Source organism: Dermacentor silvarum, chromosome 8 (genome assembly GCF_013339745.2).
Source record: "Dermacentor silvarum isolate Dsil-2018 chromosome 8, BIME_Dsil_1.4, whole genome shotgun sequence".
In the NCBI taxonomy this organism is placed as follows: Eukaryota; Metazoa; Arthropoda; class Arachnida; order Ixodida; family Ixodidae; genus Dermacentor; species Dermacentor silvarum.
The window spans coordinates 91,049,552-91,073,796 of record NC_051161.1 but is presented as its reverse complement, the minus strand read 5'-3'; the positions used below and the strand labels follow the sequence as shown (position 1 = coordinate 91,073,796).

Genomic DNA, 24,245 nt, shown 5'->3' with positions numbered 1-24,245 from the left:
TCGCACGACTAACAAGATGGTCGCACGATGGTGGGCATCACGACTAACCCGCTGGACCTACATATCTAAATCCGTACTAAATCATACTATTGCGTGTACTACTGCGTCAATGCGTCACACTGTGGGAGTTATCAGTCACCAATCACTTATTTAAAACTCACTTTAACGCGACGTATATTTCGGTCTCTTCACTCACTGACCTTTCAGGTGTGCTCTGCTTCCGCGCACCTTCCAATGTGCGATTGTTTCAGAAGGAGAAATTAATACGTGCGGATGTAGATGTATGGCTTAGATGTTAGTGGTACGTACCCCAATCTGGGGGAACGTGCCGAGTCCGTAATTGCCGCCTGCGGAATCTTCCTCTTCTCTAACTGTGAAGTGCTCCGCGACGCTTCGCTTGTATTCAACGGGAGCGGTGTTTCTGTTCCCGTTACTAATGCTGTGTTTCACGTCTTTCCGCTTTGGCTTGGCTTGCTTCTCAATCCGGCATGCTGCATCGCCGCAAGCGGTGGGGTGGGGAAGGACCGTCGATTTTTAACGCGTTTAGCCCCCAGAAATGTCCACCGCCGCGCATGAGGTATCGGAAATTTCTGACACGTTCAGCCTTGTCCCGTTTGATGCTCGATATGTGCTCATAGAACGCTTCGCTTCATATCCGCTCTGAGCTGTGCAGAAACTTAAAATGAGAGGCTTCACGGGAAGTAAATGGCCGAGCGCGCTCTTGCGAGCAGAGGCCAACACAGAAAATGTGCTCCAGCGAGGACCTCGAATTTGGTAGTCCTCATAAATCATGAGGGTTGCATATACCAAGGGTTATTGGCCAGCGGCCTGCTCCCGTACTACGTGACGCCTGGCGATTGAAAGAACGTTCCACATCCGCCGTCTTGACCGGGAGTGTCACTGCTCAACTCACTGGGCTAATCTTGTAAGCGTATATATATATAAAGAATGCGGACGGGAGGATGGCCACCATGGTAGCTGGAGTGCCAAAGCACTGCACGTGTAACGCGGAAGATTCGACTCCCACCTGCGGCAAGCTAGGTTTTCGTTCGCAATATTTTTTTTACCTTATTTTTATTTTTCAGTTGAGCATAATTGATTTCCCCTATGCTACCTCTGCCTTCATTGTCGGTTTCTTGGTACGGTTCGGACTAACAAGCAATCCAGCCCTTCCTTATCCTCTAATTCTTCTCACCCATAAATTCTAGACCTTTCATATTGACGCTAAACGAGCGCTCCTCTATAAGTATTATGAAATCCTTCATTTTCGCGCACCCTCTTTCTAGTGAAATTAGTGATTGGGAAGTGTCGCAAAGGTCAAGGGCACGCGAGATTTTGAGGGAAAAGATATGGTCACTATGGCTGGAGAATAAAACTTTATTTGGCCGGTTTGTTTTGCTGGCTGTAACCATAAAACGTGGAGCGTTTGATTTACCTGGCTGTGCTAGGCTCGCGCTATGCCGCTCTTCTCAAATGCTGTACGCCTGAATCTCCGGCCTCGCATGCAGAGAGGGAGTGCCATACTTCGATGAGCCGGACGGTGTGCAGATAATTCATCAGTGAGGCTGCTAGAGGCACTTCGCAATATTTACACTGATTCAGTCGCGTCGAACTTATGTCAGCGCACCAATTCAGCAATGTTAAAAAAATATGCGCAAATAAACCTTGGTGACCTAAGTGAGCCGTATGGCACCGTCCCAAGATCACGAAGTTTCGTAGCCGCGAATATGCCCGAAGCTGTCAATTCACGAACAACTAACTATATAGGATAGTAAAATAATAAGGTCTTACAGTAGGTATATTGATTTCGTTGACGTGAAAAAGGTCACGCAACGAGCCAGAACGTCGACGTACTTGTGAGTCTGTCGTTCCTCGTGGCAGTTAGGCTTGCGCAAGTGTATCTTCGTTTTACTTGCACTTTTATTGTTATCATTTTCTCCTTCGTTTTGTCCTCTTTCACGTTTGCTTGGCCGCGCGACCGTTGAGGTGGCCACCGGAAGGTAGGACATTTATGAAGCCCACGGCCTTTCCTTCTGTCTAAACGACAAAACAACAATAACAACAACAACGTACGCCTGTAAACGTATCATAATTTTTTTTATATACCTCAATGACCAGTTGCGGTCTTTTATATGCCAAGGTGGTCGCATCATGTGAAGCAGCGAAGGCCGAATCTTTCAAAAGCAAATGTATTTTTAAATATCTACGCACGTATTTATCTATATGTCATATAAAAAGCTCGTCCTAATGGTTTTGATGAGCACGTGTCAAGCCAATTAAAATTGGATAATTCTGCATGCTGCGGCTGCTCTCAATGTCCGCAGCTGGCGCGCTCTTCCGGGAAGCTTTCTGTTATTCGCTGGTAAACTGTGCGCAGTGCTTGCATTTGACTTCCTTGTACAGAGATTGCGGAATTGTTGTACGTAGAGAACGCACTTGCATGTACGTTCCGAGCGTAGCATTAGTGAATGTCATGCTAATTGTGACGTGTTCGCTTAGACTTCCTGAAAGCAAATTGGGCTACCACCTGTTTGCAGTTGAACATGCCAGTAAAAAAAAAAAAATTGAGTGCGAACAAGCGAAAAATTGCTGCGCTGCATGTGCGGAGACATCGTACGCATAACGGAAATAACCAACGAGGCGTTTGTGCGATGTAGATTATACGTGTCACAAGTGACGACAAGAGTCAATACAACATGAGCGTTCTCATGACAAAATGCGTTTACGGAAAGGTGGCATCATGTGTAGCATATAGAGCCATAATGACTCGCCTAAGTATGTCCTCACTGTCACAAGCACACACGGTAGCCACCAGAAACAGCTTTGTCGGGGGCAACACAAAACTTTGATTATTCTTCCAATAAAGTTTATCTATTCTATCCTTGTCGAAATGGTTCATTTTCGTTATTGTTGTACTGAATCAAAATGATTATGAATGTGTGAGGATGCAGAGGCCGCATCAAGACTCGGCGGTTAAATCTTAAATTATGTTATTCTCGTCGCATTCTACAAATTAATTTTAGAATAGACGATAATAGCAAGGATTCAGTTTAAGAAATTTATAATTAAGTTCACACTAATTTTACAATTGTATGCATTTTCTAAAAGTTTACCCTGAGCACACACCTTTTGTGGGACACATACGCACTATTTACTGGGAAACCAGAACGCGGAGATTGAAAAGCAACGCATTGCTCTTTGTTAGCCCTGCCCTTTTCAGCGTCATTGCTATTGCCAATTTTGTCACTTTCAGGAATAACGTGTCGGAATAAACTTGCTGGAAGCATAACCGCCCGATCTAGGAGGCCTTGAGAGCCCCACAGTTATTATGCGACACTACATTATTCGGCACCTTTTTTATAACTTTTTCGTCAACGAAATAGATTTTTCGTAAAACTTGACGAAACATTCGTAAAATCGTAGAACGAATTTAAATTGGTACACTTTACGAATAATTCGGTAGAGCTGTTGACAGGCATGATTAAATGCAACAATTCGCAGTGATTATACATGTGCGCAAATGCTTATTGCCTTCCTCTATCTGTTTAAGGAACTATGATTGCTTAAAATTTTAAGAAAGATAAAGCCTAACAAATAACACCACCCTGAAGCGCGAAGTTTAGACAAATCGACATACTACCCATCATTCCCACGCTAACTTAAAAATCGCAACGGTAGAGTTCCCTCTAGGCTTTTATAATTTTTGTAGAAAGATTTACACGGTAGCGGAAAAATCGCAACGGTAGAGTTCCCTCTAGTATTCTAGTAATTTTTGTAGAAGAGCTTCGGCTTCTTGCTTCCTGTCTTACAGTGATGTGATGGGTCAGACCACTCGATCTCATGCAATTACCCCCCCCCCCCCCCCCCACGCCCGGCCAATTTCTGGATAAACCACTTATCTCTGCTATAGGGGCTGCATAGCGCATCGAGCGTCCTCGACTGAAGCCAACCTTCTCCCGGAAGTTGGCGCTTGGCGACTTTACAGCGGCATTTCCTGTGCACGGGAGTTCAGTATTTCTTCGTTTCTTCCTCTAAGATACCTGATTATTGTGCCGTAAACTACCGAAGCAGGCTGGAGAAGTCTTTTGGAAAGACGTCCAGAATTTCCCGTAGTAGCGCCGACAGCGTCGCTAACGTGAGCGGCGCGTGCTGGAATCACTGGTGATTGAGAAAAAGCTTCATGTAAGAACAAACTGTCGCATGCAGATTCAGATTATCGTAAAAGCTCTTACTAGACAGGCGGAGATAACAAAATTAAACACCGGCAAACCACGAAGAAGGAATTGTTACGGCCGCAAGAATATCTGACTGCACGCGCTAGTAATACTAGTGCAGCGTACGCCCTGCTTTGGGACAAGCTGCCACGCGACACCACACTTCCGCTGGCTTTACCTGCGACCGGCTCAGCGAGCGGCCAAGCGGTATCTATAGCAAAACATAGTACAGATCAGTGGGATGAACAGTTCTGCTGAACCACTGACCGCCACTGAAGGGCAGGTGTCGCCTTTATAAATATCGGGGCTGCTTTCAGTCAGAAACGTCAATTATGGGGACATTCTTGTTATTGAACGCGTTTGTCTCGAAACCGTCGATTGTTCTCGACGTGTGTGTATGCGTGATAGAAAGAAGCACTAGTGACAGCCTATAGCTGAATGGGTTCCAACAAAGCTCTTTTCGAGATACGATTTGGAATTTTATTCCACTCCCAAAAGTATTCCCATCTTTCATTTGCTCCATGGCGTGAATCGAGGTGCAGATGTTCCTCGAAGTATAGGCGTATCCCCACCGCTCTTTCCATACGCAACCACTGAGTTGGGCGTACGCGTTACGTGCCCGCAAATAAACGCTGCAACTTGCAGACACGCAACAGCCATGCCAACAGCGCGCTCAGAGTTCCCATTTTGTTTTCTTCGCCGGCCAGAGTCACTCGATGTGACGAAGTAAGATGGGTGACATTTTCAGAGACGCGTGACTCGCTTATGATATTCTTACCGTGCCAATTATCTCATTTCAATTAGCCACCTTCTTCGCTTGGATTTGTTCGTTTTGAAAAATGAGATCACCCAACTGGTCATGTGGCCATCATGTATGCGCTGCACAGAAATTTTGATGCTGTCACTCGCTAGTGTCGGGCTAACATCTGCAAAGAAATTGACGTCGTGTGCTGAGCTACGTAAGGACGTGTGAAAGGCCGCTTCCTTTTAGCTTGCGAAAGTCTACTAATGAACCCGAGGCGCCCTCGTTAATCAGCTGCTGTCGCTGCGATCTCTTTTGTGTGAAAATAGAATAATAAATAATATTTATGTTCTTTCTTTCTTTTGAATTATTATTAAAAAGTAAGTGTTTTGGGGGCTCGTTCGAAAACATTAGCACATTTTTTATAGGACAGTTTTGTCGTTGTGGTCGTCAATGACACTGTCGTTTATTTACTGCAAATACACGGGAAAATAGCCTACGTAATTAAGAGCCGGTTATTCCAAGACCAAGTTATGAACCTACATTATTACATCTCTGTATAACACATGTGGTCCACTTTTGATTTATTACACTTAAACACATGTCAAAATGAATAGTGGAACGCCTCCAGATATTCCAAATGCTTCAATTAAAGACGTGCTCCAAAGCCAGCAAGGACGCGCCAGTAGATTTATTCGTGCACGGACGCTGACTGGCAAATAAGGCCTATTCACAGCGTGATGTCGACCTCATGACCAAACATTGCCTAATAGTTAACAACATTGGCAATGTTTGGCAACATTGGCCAAACATTGCAGACAGGCAGCAACATTGGCAGTAGTTAACAATATTGCCTAACGCTAACAAAACTTGGGTCGGCATAGAGTAAGTACTCATTTCGATCCTTTGTATTCCTTTCTTATCATCCACCCTTCACAGCCAGCCGACCCCGGATATCACGTGGGAGGAGCGCCGCTCGGGCCGCTGAGGAAGCACGATAAGGAAGAACATTGGAATAGAATAATTAAATCATCTCGGTTTGGATGACGTTTTAGAAACAATACATTAAGTACAGCGCATAATCAGTTGAAACTAAAGATATGCTCTAATTCAATATTCTAAATCATGAACAAAACTTTGTTATTCGCGATTCTTATTTGATTCAGGCCCTTCATCCACAGTACCTTTAAGTATGAGAATGTGGCCATAGTAAAAAAAAAAAAAAAAAAAAAAAAAAAAAAACCTAATGCCAGGTGCACATATCTACCGGTTGCTTCGAATGTCCCCTATCAAGGCAAGCAAGGTTTAAATAAGTCGATCTTTAATGGTCTGTGTTGAGCTAAATGTTTTCTTTAATTAGAGAGCGTTATTGCTGAGCAGGGGATTCGGTTATTTAGCAGGCATACGCGGAGCATTTTTTTATGCTGCGCACAGTATGCAATAATTTCTCTAATCCACTACCATTATTGAGAGGTTTGCAAACATAAAAACGATCACAGAAAGAAAATTGCAGCATTCAAATTTAAGCACTTTCCAACCCGCCGTACATTCCTCTCGCCACCCATCCCTCCTGCCACTTTGGTTCTAACGGAAATATTAAAATAAATTCTATATAAAAATATTTTGTATGCACATTAAATCAAATGGACTGTTTCCGAATATTCGTAGTTCGAATGAGTAAAAAAAATGTACTATGCGCATTTCATGCATTTGTAGCGCTTGAAAGAAATAGGACAAATTAAGAGAAGAGGAAAGACGAAAGGACAGGTAGGACGCTGGTCCTCAAGTGATATTGTTGCACTATATATATATATATATATATATATATATATATATATATATATATTGCTACGGAACAGTATTTGCCTTGACGAAGAGGCGAGCAGTGTGAAGACGACGACGAAGATTAGAGGCTACTGCGGGCTGTGGCTTCTTGGCCAAGTGCGGCGCATTTCTTTGTAAATATACTTGTATATAGCTTTTCGTCTGCGTCTTCCTACGTAACAATATAGATACAAGTTCACTGATCATGCACCAACAGACGGTGGTACATGAATTGTAGCGCATGCTTGAAGCCACTTATCATAAATGCTTGGATCTTGGCAGACAGGTTTTGATACGCGCAAGTAATCGCGTTCTTTCATTGACAACGCGATGGAAACTGTGCTGACACATTTAACGTTTTCTTTTTGAATGAAAAAACAAAAAAACTTCAGGAATTGAACGGTCCTTGTCAATCAGACGGATCACATTGTCAATAAAAGAACGCGATAACATGTATCAATCAGTTGAAGACCAGCGTCCCACCTGTCCCCTTTCGTCTTTCCTCAAATTTTTTTCCGATTTCTTTAAAGCGGTGGAAATGCATGAAATGTCGATATTACCAATAGCCCAGCTGTCCGCTTTAATTACTACTGGCATGCTCGTATTGAAAAAGAAAATGTTTCATGTGGTTGTTGTTGCAAAAGCTTGTCATTTAACCTTTACGATGCCACTATTACTCATGAGTAACGTCAAGCAGTATCACTAATGGCGTCTTTTGTAAACAGCATCGATTCTGCGAATATGGTAAATGTTATGCTGTTATATACGTTGTCACGGTAGGATACGGATGTCAGTCCTGCCACGTATAAGCTTGTGACGCCTCTCTTCCTAACATCAGTGAAACTGCCCTTGGCTGCGTGGAGAGAGAGAGAGAGAGAGAGAGAGAGAGAGAGAGAGAGAGAGAAGGAATATGCGGTTCCTGTCAAGCTTTAGCTTTTTATTGGTGCTGTATGACACACTTCACAGATGCCCCGCCGGGGATTCGCCTGTCGACGCGACAAATGTAAGCATAAAGTGATATTGCCGTCCAGTTTCACGCTATAGACGGAACTTTTTCATGTTACCCAGCGGCGCTGGACTTCACATGCCGGGATGCAGTTCTTATTTGGCGATTCAAGGAGATGCACTAGACATTTCGTGTCGAATCCTGAAAGGTGTAGATTGGTTCCTGAAATCGGGCATCGTACCCCGTAACCTTAGAGAAAAATTTGGAGGACGCTTAAGCTTCGCCTTTAAGAGTGGAACGCGATAGCATTCAATGATCCCTGGCTGCTTATCAGTCTTCCCGGCAACTGCAGCCTTTTTGTCCAACTTCGCCTCCGCACGCGGCGGCGGTGGTGGTGGTGAAAACATTTATTTGGCTATGGAGGGACAGGAGGAATGCTTGGACCAGCCCGTAAGGGACTGGTCCTTACAAATACTGGGTGGAGGTCCCTAGTTCAGGATCCAGTGGCGGTAGCCGCCGCACGGGCGCGCCAAACTAAGGCTTGTTGGGCCTATAAGTCGTGGCAGCCGAGCAGGGTCGCCTCCCAGTCCTCCCGGGTTGGGTTGGGGATGGGAGGGATGGCCGGGTTGGAGGGACAGACAAACACCATGTGATAGGTGTCCGAAGACACCACACCATAGTGTGGGCAGTTGCCGCTAAAGGAGGGGTCAAAATGTTTTAGAACATGCCGGGCACAACAAAGTATTGGTTAGAAGGCGGAGAAAGAGCCGCTCATCCTCCTTCCTAAGGCGTTTACATGGGCGAGGGTAAAGGCGATGACTGTCATGATAGTATATTGTAATATCTTTAAAGGTATAGGCCGGATTAAAATAGGGTTCCTGATCGGGTGGGGAGGAGAAATCAGCCTGGTGAGAGAGAGCGTGGGCGGCTGCGTCTGCTGCCTCGTTTCTTGCTAACCCCTGATGAGCAGAGAGAGAGAGAGAGAGAAGAAAGGGAAAGGCAGGGAGGTTAACCAGATGGGAAGATCCGGTTTGCTACCCTACGCTGGGAAGAGAGGGGAGGGGGAGGTAAAGTGACAGGAAAGTAGAGATAGAGAAAGAAAGGAGCACAGATACACAATCACAATCGGTCACAGGTGGCACAGCACAGTAGCACTTGCAGCACTATAAACATCTGTCCGGGCTACAGCCGCTTGTCTAAGCAGGGCACCATATAAGGTAACGGTGTGCGGAGTCCGTATCCCGTATGCATTTTCTGTAGATATGATAGGCTATAAAGGGGGTCCAGCCTTGTTCGACGTTCCGACAGGCCCCTCGCGAGTCGGTGATTATGTATTTTGAATCGGAATGTGAAGCCGCGAGAGCGATGGCGTCTTCTTCCAAGTATGTTGCATTACGGGCTCTAACGGTGAGGCCATTAACTGTGTTGCTGTTGTGAACTACCGCCGCCGTGTACCATCCCCCGGGGTGATGACCGGAGGCGTCCACGTAGTGGACGCCTCCGGTCATCATGCGCGCTGCTTCTTTATAGCTTCTCGGCACTAATCTCGCTCAGGGAACGCAGGGATCGGATGCAGTCGACTCGTTGGTGCTTAACTTCGCCATACTAGTCGAGTCATAGAAAACGGGAGAACGCTAGGGTATACCAGCGCACACAAAGACGCCGACGCTAGCGGGCACGCTCGGTCACATTTTACTAGGGAGCCTACATTTTACACTCGTGAGGCTCCTCGTCGTTTTTGACGTCCCGACTGTCGTCCTTGTTTTGGCCGCGCGATATGGAATGTTCGTCACAGAGCCGAGCCGTAACAGTGTCACTGATTATCCCGCAGGGCATTCTATGAATATAAGGAAGAATAAAACGCCCGCATCGCATGCTAGTTTCTGAGGCACTTTTTCAAAAAGCAAACATGTTCGCAAATGCTAGAACGCGTATGACCGCTTGTCATGAATTAGCATAAGTAGCGGCGGGTCGTACGATTCAGTTTCCCGTCTCTTTCATTGTACGTGATATAGTGTGTTCCAGCTAACGTTGGACAAGCTCTTGTAAGCCTAATTTGTTTAAGTACTTTCTTTATTTAACTATTTTAGTTTAAAATTTACTTAATTGTTCTCTGGCTTGTGCGAGCCGGCGCGGTGCTGCTTAAATGTGTTGCTGTTGCGTGCTGCGGAACAATTCGGGGACACTTTAGCTCGTTCTCCGAGAAATTTACTTGATGTCAGTTCATACAAGGTCGTCGGGCAACCACTGTAGCTTTTTGGTACAGCAGTAACGACAGTATGCGGAAATTTCTCTTGGCTGCGTAAAAATGTGACCTGCCTTATCAGCCGCGGTGTGGGTGCGTCTTGTGAACTATATTGGCTGAATCGGTTTCCACTCGACTAAGAGCAGCGGTGTCTCGATTGCTAGCGTGTACTGGCAAACCTTCTCACTGTCGAAATGCTTGGAGTAGGAATTCAAACTTAAGAGCGCCCGTGTACGGCGCATCTTTGCATCTGAGCGCCAATCTGAGCGCCAATCATTATAGAATATTTGCGTCAGCCACGGGCATCGTTTTCACGCATTTTAAGTCTACTATACTATTTCTACGTTATCCTCCTGAATGTGACTGAGGAGGTGGTTCAACACAACGATCACTGCGTTTGGGAAACCTCCATGATAGTACACATAAGCTTTGTGCTTCGACATTAGCCTCTTTGCCCTGTAAAGTAGTAATACCCAAAAGAGTTCGCATAAGAAGAATGCGACAGAAATTTTTAAGGACAGAATTTCCACGAGATTGAGTATGATTATGCCGTATGCTCGGTCCCTGCGATCTATAAGATATGCACAATCCAGCAGCTACCATTGCTTCGAACGCTCGCGTAGTGTGCAGCCGGCCACTCGGCAACTCGACAAGTCTGCTGTTATAACTAACCAAAACTATTTTATTAATGGGCGGAAACCACGTCCAACAAACGAGGTTGACGCGCAATGTGTCTACAGATAAGATCGTGAACGCGTGTCAAATAAACAGCTAGCACAACTTATTCCGTAGCAGAACAGTACCCGCGCGTCTGGGATCGTGATATGTTTCGTAACTAGACATTGCTGCTAAACCACAGCTTAGAATTAAAGTGAGAATGCTGCAGTAAAGTCACATTCGTGAAGTGAATTAGAAGTATGCAACTGACTTCCGAGGCTGATTGTAGGCTCAAACGTGCGCGAATACATCTCGCTGGGTGCTCCGTGCGCGCTTCCCCGGCACTTGGAACTCTGGTCATGCCAAGCTACATAACTTCACCACGTCATTCTAAATAGACGGTGGGATGCCGAAAGTATAGTGAACTAGATAGGGGTAGTGGGACGAGGGTGATCCAGGAGCCGAGGTCGTTTGCACAGAAACCGGCAGGTGGCGCTGCTGCGCTTTTCACCTGAACCGCCCCGCAGTGCGCGCTTATCCGCGTACTCAACGGAAGAGTACGATATATCTGAAGCTCATGCTTGACTCCTGAATGCTTACATTGCTCACAATGTCAGCAAAAGGAGAATAAATATATTTCTATAGTGTTGCCTATAGTGAATAAACAGTAAAAAACGATGTACAGTGCGAAGGACAATGGCTGAGAGACGACACACACACAGCGCAGTGCGTTTCGTCTTCCTCTGTTCCTGTCCTGCACGCTGGATATAGTTTTTTACCATGGATTACCAACTAGCCCAAGCAACCACGAGTTCGAGCGCTAACCGAAGGGTGCGATTGAGCCAGCTGCGGAAGAAGACGGCGACGCTCGAGCCAATGGCGATGATGACAATTTCGTGAAACGCACACTTTTTTACGGCTGGCTTAAACAGCTTTACCAGAACAGCATGAGGTGCAGGGACAAGGGAGCGTTTCGTTGACAAACGAACGTGTGTGTCTTTCTTCGTTTGTCCCTGTTCAGCGCGCTGTTCTTATTTTAACTTATACTTATTGTTTGCACGGTTTCCTCAAACCTGTTGTCTGAAACCTCTTATATGTCATACATTCCTCTATATTTATAACGACTTGCGGGGTAGATGGTTACATTCGGCATCTGCATTGATTGTGTCATGTTTTCTGAAGCCCCTTGTATGTCATATATCCAATCATGCAAAGAAAAAAATGTCACAGTTTCGCCCTAAGGGCGAAGCAATGAATGCGATAGCAACACAACAATGTCATACGAAGTAAGGTGAGCGGCTTTGGTAGCAATATGAATTGTAGTAAACATGAGCTGATTAAGTAAGCAGGTGTGCTGCGGCGTAAGTATACACCGACATGAAGAGAGACTCGATGACCACGAGAAGGCGCGTGTGAAACGGTGGTGTTGATGAGAAGCGCTTCCCGTGGGCAGCGCGTGCGAAGGGACACACCTGTAGCGCTGCACTGCCGATCCGGGCAGCATTGCATGTGTAGCGTGCGTTGGAAAATGTGGCCCGACTATTACTAACTGAATGAACAAGCGTGGTGTGAGCGCGCACAAACAAACACGAATAGATCACACTGAATGACTGCAGACAACGACTGTCAAAACGCTGGCAGCAAGCATACGCCGCAGCGGGCGAAGGTACGTGCGGTCTATCGCTTCAACGGAAACTGAGCGGCGAATTCACGGCGCATAAAGGTCAGAGCCGTGTGGAGATAAGAGACGGTGCGGACGAGCGACGAGCGCGGTTGTTGGCAGAATAGAAGTGCGCCCCCCCCCCCCCCCCCCCCCCCCCGCTCCCACCGGCGCTGGCTTCCTGCTTCCTTGCTTGCGCGTGGGAGATGAGCGCGTTCGCTTTCCGTGATAGCGCGCGTCCCCGCACGCTTCCGCTCGGGCATACGGCGCGCGGCGAAGATTTTAGTCTATAGGGAACCTCACGGCGACGGCGACGACGACGGCGACGGCGACGCCGACGGCAGAAATCCGGTTGAAGTGTCCATATAATTGCTATCGCAATAAAACAACAGAAGAAATTGCAGAAGAAGACGCGAAGGTGTGCACCGTAATATCGATGGGCAACAGCCATCATGTGGCAAACCAAACAGGCATCTGGTTGACTTCCCTACCTATCTTTCGTTCTTTACTCCTCCACAGAGCGCATGCCGAATGGCGCCTCAAAGCCGTGGCTCAACAGACTGGCTCAGACACTCTACCAAATTGAAACGCAGGGCATCTGCGCCTTTCTAGTGAAAGTTCATCAACGTGCGCCTGAAACGGTGATGCATGATTAAGATCACGTACGTCGATGGCATCAGAAGCAAGATAGATATCAATAATCTAGTGGAACTGTATTTGCAGTCGCAGCTTTATGGTTAAGAGTCCTTAGATTAAAAAAATTTTTCTGTGCAACAAGCTTTGATCGTGCTACTTAGCGATATGCGTTATTTAGTAAATTAGTAGAAGTTGTTATCCCTTTACGTCGTTCTTCGTCGTTACGCTGTCTTCTTAATAACAGATAAAAACACCATGACCTAGTCACTAGCGCTTGTATGTAAACACGTTAAGTTCTTGGTTTTCGTGAAATTGCTTCCTCTTGGGGACAAATTCGAGAGAGAACGAGAAACGCTTATCAAGATGGAAAGACAGAGGAGCAGGCGCTGAGCCCTAAATGGTTGCAGAAAATAGCGCCTCTTCTTCTTCACAATAACTAAACTATATTTCTCTGTCACACATGTTCAGGCTTGTTGGGAGATGGCGATATACGTTTTGATGTACGTAAAGCCCCAACATATATATTTGTTTCGATGCGAAAATACTAACCAAATATTTGATGATCACCTCTGTCTGTACTTTCTCACGTACTTGCGGTTTGCTAGACTTTTTTGTCATCACAATGTACTAAAACCTGAACAATTCACATGTTTAGCCACTAAAAAGTCACGCAAAGATGTCCATCTTACAAACTCACCTGGTTATCTACCTTTGCTAAACAGATTTGGCAGGCTAAATAGCTATTACCACACAGAGCCACAACTGCTAGTCTGAGCAGTTTTATAATATCCTAAGGGCAGCTGCGCCAACATTGTGCCGAATAGACCGATGGTGATAACGAATGTCACGCGAGCGTAGGGCAACCTTGTAAACATTTCCTCGTCTTCTTGTTTCCTTCTCTGTAGTTGTTAAAAGTTGAAAAACCAGTGAAGTATATCCTGTCTGAAAAAACGGACCCCCTCTTTGGTATAAACTCGACATGCATCACAATGGAGATGGTTAATAGCACATCTCCGTACCTTACAGTTGTGGATTACATCGACCGGTCCAGATCGGAGTGGTGAGTGAAGCGGACTTAAGTAATTCGCATGCAAGAAAATTTAAAACACATTATACAAACTAAATATAATACAGGTAATTGTTCCTAATGGCCAGGCTATATTAAATTTCATGCTAAAATTTTAAATCTAAGCTTTTCTTGCTTCTTACACGGTGTTTGTCGTTCACCATCGTTTCTTCGTCGGATATATTTGTGGATACATATACGAGGCTTACATGTGTTCCGAATCCCACGCACTTGGTGCACATACAACATTTTTTTCAACACTTGCATATTAAAGTATTTACTTGGAAAACAGTAAGCCAACCATTTCTGCAATTGCCACTGGGTTGACGGACTGGAATTCCCCCTTCTTAAAACATGTAGAACGGAGAAGCCTTTTACTGATAAGCTTTTTTTATTAATTAGCTAACTACACCGTTCCTTGTAATGCTTGCAAACTTTGGTACGGTGGCACTGATTATCACTCGCTGGAGAGGGATGCATTGCGTTTATACACAAATGTCTATGAATAGAAGCAAGAAAGCAAAAGTGAAAGAGCTCAACGTGCCAGAGTTGATGGCCATCACCATCACCATCATCATCATCATCATCATCATCATCACCACCACCACCACCACCACCACCACCACCATAGTCAAGCAAAACCGCCTAATTTAGGAGCGGATAGCTATTGGCTCGATGAGGCGAATCATTTACTAAGTGTGGCATGACACTGCTTGCGTAAAGTATCTAATGAGATAAAAGTGCTCTTTTGCAACATATTATTGCCAAGTGTCTTTTTCTCCCCGTAACAATATAAATGGCCTATTTTGCTATACAAAAATGTTGTTCAAGGCTACTCAAATGTAACTTTACCATGCTAATCGAAAGGGTGATATTATCGCGTTGTAGTGGCGGTGAAGAACGACGCAGTGTCAAAACTATGAGTTACAAATTTAACTTTTTATTGAGTGAACTTGTGCCCAGCAAAGCAAGTAACACTCAAGCACAACGATAGCGGCAAGCCAAGTCGGCGATCATCGAAAATCTTTCTCCGGGTCAAGCGCGTCGGATTTTATACATGACTCGTTGAAGGCGCTGGTGCCCGCGCGCCTTCAAGAAAGTACTACGCAATTCATGTCGCGCATACAATCTGATTAAACAAGGTGCGGTGGGAACATACAGAACAGATAGAATCAACGATAACATTCGAGCAAGTGTAAAAATTTGGAGGAAGCTTAAGCGTCGCTTTTAAGAGTGGAACGCGATAGAATTCATACAACTCTGACTGCTTTTCAACCTTCCCGGCAACTGCGAATTTCCTTGTTCTTCTCCACCTTCGCCTCCGCGGCAGCGGCGCGCGGAGGCGAGCGCCATCTGGATGGTGTTGTTGCAAGGAACAGAGCGCGGCACGCCGCTCTATGAATGGTAGGAACGCTGGAAAAGGGGTTTGTGTTTGAGTTTCCGTGTAACAGAATTATGTTTTCTCCTATATCCAAATTACAATCCGAAGCTATCATGTCTGTAGGTTGGATTTTAAGTTGTACTTCATGATTTTTCTGACAAATTTTACTTTGAGAAATTGAATTAGTTCAGTATCGCCTCTACGCCACGCGGATGGCTTGCGTGATTCGGTATACATGGTTAGGAATGATTAGTCGCTCACAAGATGGTCGGGGCTGACGCGGGACGCCGACACCGGATTTCTTGCGACAAGGGGCCCTTAAGAGGAAGGTATAGGTCGGGAGTGCCAATCTAAATAAATGGGAAAGGAGAAACCGTCTTTTTTGGCAACCACTGCACCTAATGTGATGATATTTGTTGCATTTAAAAGAAGACGTTAAAACCTAGTGACTGTTGCTTGCGAATTTTTAATTTATGTTGCCAATTTTTAATACAATTTTGCGAAAATCGCAAATTCTCATAAAACAAAACTATCGTGTTTACAACTCCGCAACTCTGCAATAAAGAAAACTACAAGTCAGTCCACACAGAAATTACATCGGTAATCCTAACCCTACACTAGACGCCGATTTCAGCGTATCTGAAATACATGCTGCTCTTCGCAAGCATAACGGTCGTTCTGCTCCAGGCCCAGACGGGGTCACTAACAAAACCCTTCGCAATCTCGATGACGAGTCCGTGTCCCATATAATTGACTACATCAACGATTGCTGGCGCAATGGAGCCATCCCAGCTGCCTGGAAGACTGCGAACGTTATCCTAATCCCAAAGCCTAGCAAACCATCCAGCCTCAACAACCTAAGGCCCATCTCCCTCACTTCGTGCGTAGGCAAAGTGATGGAACACGCCTTCTTAGCACGCATCAACACACACCTCGAAGACAACTCTATCTATTGCCACACCATCATTGGATTTCGCCCTCACCTTTCTACTCAAGACGCTATGTTGCAGCTCAAACATCAAGTACTAAACGACCGTTCCCGTAACACGAAAGCCATCCTCGGACTCGACTTCACTCAAGCCTTTGACAGTATTTCCCATAAAGCCATCCTTGACCAGGTCTCCCACCTCTACCTGGGAGAGCGATCCTACAATTACATCCATGACTTCCTCTGCAATAGCACGGCCACCCTCTCGGCCGGGGATTTACGATCAGATCTGCTTCCCCTTGGCAGCAAAGGCACCCCGCAAGGTTCAGTTATCTCTCCCATGCTTTTTTAACTTAGTCATGATTGGCCTTGCCCAGCAACTACAACGAGTCGACAATATCAACCATACCATCTACGCCGATGACATCACCATCTGGGCGTACCGAGGCAGTGATGGTCAAGTGGAGTCAGCCCTCCAAACGGCGATTGACACGGTCGAAGCCTATCTCCAAGGAACCTGACTTAATGAATTCGCTGTTAAATGGGAGCTTCTTCTCTAGGGACGCCCTCCCAAACACCAATCTGATCACCGACCCTGTGACTCTATCACTCTACGCCTTCAAGATGGCAGTCCTATACCACACGTCCCTAGTATCCGGGTCCTCGGTCTCACCATCTCTACCAACGGCTCCAATGACTTGGCTCTCAATAAGATCTGCGCCCAATCTCAAAACACCCTACGCCTTCTTAAACGAATCTCCAACCGGCGAGGGGGACTCAAAGAAGAAAGCCTTCTCGGCCTCGTGCAGTCTTTTGTCATATGCCACATTACCTACGTTTCTGCGTACCTCAACTGGTACCGGGCTGAGCAAAACAAGCTCGACACCCTCATACGAGGGGTGTACAAGCAAGCACTTGGCCTCCCGCATTACAGCAGTACTGAACTCTTCAACCAACTAGGAGTTCACAACACCCTTGCCGAACTCATTGAAGCCCAACAACGTTCTCAGCTTGAACGGCTCACCCTTACTGAAACGGGACGCTTTATTTTATCCACGCTTGGCTTCACTTACCATCAGCAACAGGGCCCCAAACAATCAATCCCGACTGACATCCGTAGCTGGGTCCACACAGACCCTATCCCTGGAAATATGCACCCTGAATATAACACGGCCCGGCGCCAAGCTCAGGCCGGAGCTATCATAAAAGCCCTTGCTCATGTACCTGGCGTCACATTTGTTGATGCAGCCTAATGTTCCCATGGCACACGATTTGTGGTCGTCGCCACACGTGATGGAGTCCTACACCACGCCTCCAGCGTCACTACCCCCACTGCCGAAACGGCGGAAGAAGTGGCCATCGCCCTGGCCATGCACTCTAGATCCCACCTGTCACACCATCGTATGTGACTCTCGCTCAGCCATCACTAACTTCAGCAAAGGCCGTATTTCTCCTCAAGCTCTTCGTATCCTCCGCCAGGCACCACACTCTAAAGACAGCATGATCTCCCTGACATGGATCCCTGCCCATGCGGGCCCTGTCCACCCACACCTCGCCAACCTCAACGAGGTCACCCACTCCATTGCGCGAGGCCTAGTCAACCGCGCCGGAGACACTGGAGACGAGTTGGACACCAGGGACAATCTGACTACTTATAATGATCTCGTTAAGGCATTTTACCTTCGTCGCCGAACCTTCCCCCCACCTCACCCCAAGTTCAGCCGGGTGCAGGCTATCAGCCTGCGTCTGCTACAAACAAATACGTACCCTTCACCCGCCCGCCTCCATCTTATATTTCCTGAAGTTTGCAGTACCCCCAACTGCCGGTGCTGTGGCACTCACCCGGCTACGCTTCCGCATATGCAGTGGGAGTGCCCAGCACAGTACACACAAATTAACACCACGACCCTCTCGTCGAGGTTGCTTGAGGCTCTGCGGAGCTCCGCCCTCGACGACCAAACCTGGGCGACCCAGCACGCCCGTGAGGCGGCGGCGAGGCAAGCCCTCGACGTCCCCTCATGGGAGGCTTAGGCCCGGTCATCATAAAATGCTGGTTCCACAATAAAAGTTTATTCCTCCTCCTCATGGTTCCGTCGATTACACCTGATAGTACATCTGAAGCGGACAAAACTATTCTATTACACGTGGCGCTCAAAAAAAAAGAACGAGTAATATGTGAGTGGAGATTTTGCAAAACACTTGTAAACGATGTGAAAAATGCACGCAAGATATAAATTTTACACATCAAGTTTGCCCGCTTTGGATGATTTAGTGGATGCAGTTAACAGAACTGCGATATCTTTTTTAGGTGCAGATCAATCTACAAGTTTGTAAACTTCGTGCTTCAATTTTTTTCAGATTTACGAATTTTTGGAGAGAGAGAGAGAATAAACTTTAATTTTTGGACATTCTTATGAAAAAATTCAGGCTCTAAATCCAAATTCCGCTTCCAACAGTCACAGCAATTTAAGTTTCTCAAATGCAACAAATTTCATTAAAATCGGTTCAGGGGTTATCTCAGAAAAGCGTTTCTGCGTTTTAAATGTACTTGAATAGGCAGCATCGGAGTTGGGCCCGAGCTAAAGCTTCCTCTTAATGCCGGCGCATTTTGCGCTGAGCGATAACATAAGTTGTTAGCGGGTGAAATGCAGTCTCTGGATAAAAGATAAGTACACGAGTCAATATAGAGACGGTGCATTTACGATGATGACATGACCGCTACGGAATGACGATGATAGAACAGACAATTATGGCGTAACGAGAATGAAATGACAGTGCTGGAATGATGACGAGGGTGTAACTACGACGGCATGACAACAACGAGATGATGACGATGGAGCAACCATGACTGCGTGATGATGACGTAACGACGGCAATATAGAGATAGTGCATTGACGACGATGACGTCACGACGACGGCGTTATGACGATGGCCTCAAAATGGAGTGAAGGTGCTGAAAGGATGGCGATGGTATGACGATGAAGGTGTCAGGGCAATGACATGACTACGATGGGATGATGACACTGGTATGACAATGGCGATGTAACGACAATTAAGTTGTGCAGGCATGATAAACATGCAAAGGAAGGAAGCAAATGAAAAGCTCACGTGCATTCCACTCTATCGTGCCTGTACAATTGTCAGCAGAAGCAGCAGTCAATTGACCCGCGAAATTATCGAGGCGGAAATGAGAGGCCGGTTAGGTGATACCTGTGTGGCAAAACCATCTATCGCTCTTTCTCGCAAGGAGCTATAGTACTTGCTTGATGACAAAAAGTCAGAGCCCTTCCACTCTGTGAAGCGGGAAGTCAAGCGAAGCTGGGGCTCTGGTGGGATTTGTGATGTAGGAGTTTAGCTATATCGGGGATTTGCTATGTTGAATTTGGCTACAAAATGGTAAACCGACCACTTCGCTACGTACTCGGGAAAGAGGCTTCGGTGCCGGCTGTGAGTAGCACAATGAGGTATTTTTAACACTTAGACGATGACTATACAATGCCCGGCTCTGAAAGAACTGTTTCGCGTTCCATGGGTGACGGCGTTCCTATAGCGCGTTGCGAGGGATGGGACGCGTCGGCGTCCATGGGCGACGGCGTTCTTAGCGCTTTCCTCACGCTTTTCTACGATGTTGCCAGACAAGAGTCTGTGACCAAAGCTCCGTATATACAACCAACGCTAACGTGAACTCGTCACAGCCCACTCCTCCGTTGACCTACTTTTTTCGTACACCGCCATTGGTTGGCACGTCTCACGCTCTCCCCCTCCAACGCAAGTAGTGGACGGCGCGACATACCCCAACTCCCCTCCCCGTTCTCCTTTTCATCTGCACCCTCTAACAACATTATCACAGGGTTGAGCTCTTCTTTTCTTCTCCTCTCTCGCTAGGTCACGTGGCTTTTCCACACGCGGGCATGATCTCCTGGAACGTGATACTTAATAGCTTCGGTGTAAAAATTTCTGCAGGCTGCGCATGTGTGATGTGGAACAAGGTTTCGTCTATATATATGATCACGTACTTAAAAAGGTTGTCGCAGTTTCACCCGAAAGGCGAAGCATCAATTGCGATAGCAACTTAGTAGAGAGCTATACGGAGTAAGGATAGTAGTTTTATCCGCTGTACAAACTTGGACATGCAGCAGCACCGGCAACACACAGCACTGTTGTCGACGCCGTCGGCGTTTTGCCCGCGTTCGCACAAAATGCGTGCGGCGTTGGTGACTGTTGCCGGAGCCTCTGATATAAATAGGCACTTGGTGCCGCAGCTAAACGTCGCCTCCCTTCCCTGCCCCCCCCCCCCCCCCCCCCCCCGCGGCCTTTCGTGCGTCAGAAGAAGGCGCGTTTGCTCTACATATATGGTGATTGTAAAGGAGGAAAGAGACGCCTACTTCTGCAGCCCTTAAGGGAGCACGGCACAGAACGCGCGTTTGTTCTCCGCCGTGCGTTCACTCCCCGTGAAAGCGCGCGTCTCTCGCGCCCTTTCACTCGCACATACAGCGTTCGGCGGCGCGCGGCGACGATTTCATCTCCATTGACGTCATACGGAACCTCACGGCGACGGCGACGGCGACGGCGACGGCAACGGCGACGGCGACGCCGACGGCAGAAATCTGCTTTGGAGTGTCCATATAATTGCTATCGCAATAAAATAAACTCTTGTAAGTCAGCGCTCGTGTTTCGTGCCTACTTCTCGTTCTAGTCTTGTTGAGCGCCAAAAGCTTCAATGTTTGGACGTCCAAACAGCCACGTTAGTAAACTGCTTTTCTAATACATTGGGCCCCTTTCTACTCAATCCTCGTGACCCATCCGCGACCATGGCCTTTATCGCTAGTGCAGTTTGCAAATCACGGTCACTTTCCTTGCGCATTTGCAACAAGATTCTGCCACAATACGTTAGAGCACCATTCGGAGGCTTCCTACCGTCTGCGAGTCATGGTAATCGAATTTGATAAATTCAGAAGCCAGAATGGCCCCGTCTGGCTCGTCTGCACAGAATACTTCTTGTCACACAATTGAGCACCGTCGACAACATGCTTACGGTCAGCGGGTGGCTTCGAGAGTTTTCGATCCTGATTGACCAAAACACAGAGTTCCTGTGGCAGCTTCAACTCAAGCAGCTTCGTCGGAACGTTCCTGAGAAGTGCACCTCATCCAAGGGAAAGTCTATGTTCTTCAACTAGGCACTTTACCTCACGATGTGCAACAGGTGCTAGGCTTAGAACTCAAGTTCGATGATGAGAGTAGTAAAGCCTCGGAACTTTTCTGCCTTGTCAGACAGGTATCCCAGCGTGCATTTGGCGAGGACTCTGTGCGTTGTCTGTCGGACGGTGGGGACGCTTAAAGCCATAGCAAGCTTCCTGTACCAAAGGTACCTGTCAAACGTGTAATCTTTTGTGTATGATAATAAGCTTTGTGTTTTACTTGCAGACAAGGGGAGTGGCTTTGTGATGTTGTCTCATAAGTTGTTCAATGAAAAAGCCTTAGAAGTAGTCAAAAAGGCATTTATTGCATGCAAGAGCTTGTCAATTTCAAAACAAAAATCTAAGAAGTTGTGTAGCAGGCTCAATTTAGAAGTTTAGAAGATTTAGAGAGTTGAAAGAAGAGGAGCGAGTCAGCGAGATTCCATCCAAGTATTTTTTAGGGCCAAAGCACGCAAGATTGCGGAGTGCTACGGGTACCGCAATCTCGGGCGCAGTCACCGCACTCGCCGTGGAGTACATCGAAAAGCGGCCGCTTTTCACTTACACCCCGAAGTAAAAAATGTTTGTGCGCTACGTGCGTGGTGATGCCATCTGAGCTGGACAATTTTCCCGCGCACTTGAACTTCATAGAGCCGGCTATACAGTTTACAGTGGAACGCGAACATTCCGGTTCTCTCCCTTTTTTAGGTGTCCTCGTGCAAAGAGAGCGACCGAACCTCTCCTTCCGCATGAAAAAAAAAAAAAAAGCGACACATACAGGTTTTCCGTAGTACGGAGCCTCGTCAAGAGAGCCGAAAGAATTTGCTCGTCCCCGCACCTCCAGAAGGAAGAAAAGGACACTGCAGTAGTCCGTGACGTTTGTATGAACAGTTATACAAATGCATTTATTCACCGCGCCATCCGCCGACGGAACGAGGACGAAAAGAAGATAGCGGCTGCCGAACCACTTCGCCAACAGCGCTGTGTCTCGGCATCATACGTTCGAGGCGTTAGCGAGACATTAGCCCGTTTGCTGCAAAGGGCAGGGGTCGTTCTACGTTCGGTAGCCTCCTCCGTCCAAAAGACCGCACTCCTATAGAATAGGCGCAGGGCATTGTGTACAAGATTACCTGCTCCAAATGCCCAACGTCGTATATTGGCGAGACTAAGAACTTCCCGGAAAGAATTCGTCGCCATAAGAATGACCTTCGCCAACTAAACAGAGGACGCAGTCCTGTGGCAGATCACTGCGAGCTTTTTGACCACCAGATTAGCCCCGACAGCGCTGTCGTCTTGGAGTGAGAGAAAACAATTAACCACTGGCGGCGGCTCGTTTCAGAATCCTGGCACATCTAGAAGACGTCGGGTAACATCAATCATTCATCCGGGGCACTTCCCGTCGTTTACTCTCAAGGTCTACGAAAAGTGTCTGCGCGCCTGTCAGAGTGCCAAAAACGCATATAAGCACTGCTACGCCTCACGCCATCTCACCTCTAAAGAAGGAGCCAGTCGGGTTTCGAAACGTCAGATTTAAAAAAAAATAAATTTTGGTTGCAGTTTTTCTTCTCATTGACCCCAGAAAGTAGATGGGAAAACGGCGCCGCGGTAGCTCAATTGGTGAGAGCATCGCACGCTTAATGCGAGGACGTGGGATCGTTCCCCAACGGCGGCAAGTTGTTTTTTCATCCACTTTCATTTCCATTTATTTATCATTTCCTTAATTCATTTAATAACTACAAATAAGTTCCCCTGTGCTATCCTTCGTGTCATTGTTTCTAGGCTTCTTATAGTAGTGTTACGTAGGAAGACGCAGACGAAAAGCTGTATACAAGTATATTTACAAGGAAATGCGCCGCACTTGGCCAAGACGCCCCCACTAGCCTCTAATCTTCCTCGTCGTCTTCACACTGCTCGCCTCTTCAAGGCAAATACTGTTCCGTAGCACTACCCCCGGCGGCAAAAGCGCCGTCCCGGAGCGATTAAAGGCCGGACGCGGAAGAAATGTATTAGGTCTTGAGCCTATACTGACGTGCACGACATCACTAGATGCCAGAGTAGACGGCGAGGTCGAACTGACAGGTTCAATTTGGTACGTCACAGGCGTCACCTGGCGCAGCACGCGGTAGGGCCCTGTGTATCGCGAAAGGAGCTTCTCTGAATATCCGACGTGACGAGAGGGCGACCACAGGAGCACGAGCGCACCAAGCGAGAACTGTGCGTCATGGTGGCGGGCGTTGTGCTGACGCTGCTGAGTGGTTTGCGAGGCCGTCAGTCGAGTGCGGACAAGCTGGCGTGCAGGGTCGGCGAGGGCGATGGCGTCCCGCGCATACTCGCTTGTTGAGATCGCAGCAGGAAGAAGTGCCGTATCAAGGGGCAAGGTCGGTTCGCGACCGTACGGTAAATAAAACGGAGAAAATCCGGTGGTGTCGTGCCGGGAAGAATTATACGCAAATGTGACGAAAGGAAAGGCAATGGTCCAAGGCAAAGGCGTAAGGTGGCAATGTCCCAGTCGTGGTGGTCCGTGGAAACGTACTTGGACAGCATATCGGTAAGGGTACGGTTTAACCGCTCCGTCAGGCCATTGGTTTGAGGATGGTATGAGGTAGTCAGCTTGTGTTGAGTGGAGCAGGAACGCACAATGTCGGCGATAACTTTCGACAGGAAGTTGCGACCACGGTCAGTAAGCAGCTGCCGCGGGGCGCCATGAACCAAGATAATGTCACGCGAGAGAAAGTCCGCGACGTCAGTGGCACAACTGGTAGGGAGAGC

General features: G+C 47.1%; 1 protein-coding gene across 1 annotated transcript in view; it reads left to right on the top strand.

Annotated features, from left to right (window-relative positions):
• Positions 1-7,583: 7,583 nt before the first annotated feature.
• Positions 7,584-24,245, top strand: part of LOC125947812 (uncharacterized) — a 114,177-nt gene continuing 97,515 nt past the window's right edge. Inside the window, exon 1 of the mRNA XM_049673213.1 lies at positions 7,584-7,637. The gene's annotated coding sequence lies outside the window, so the exon portion shown is untranslated. The remainder of the gene's footprint in view (positions 7,638-24,245) is intronic.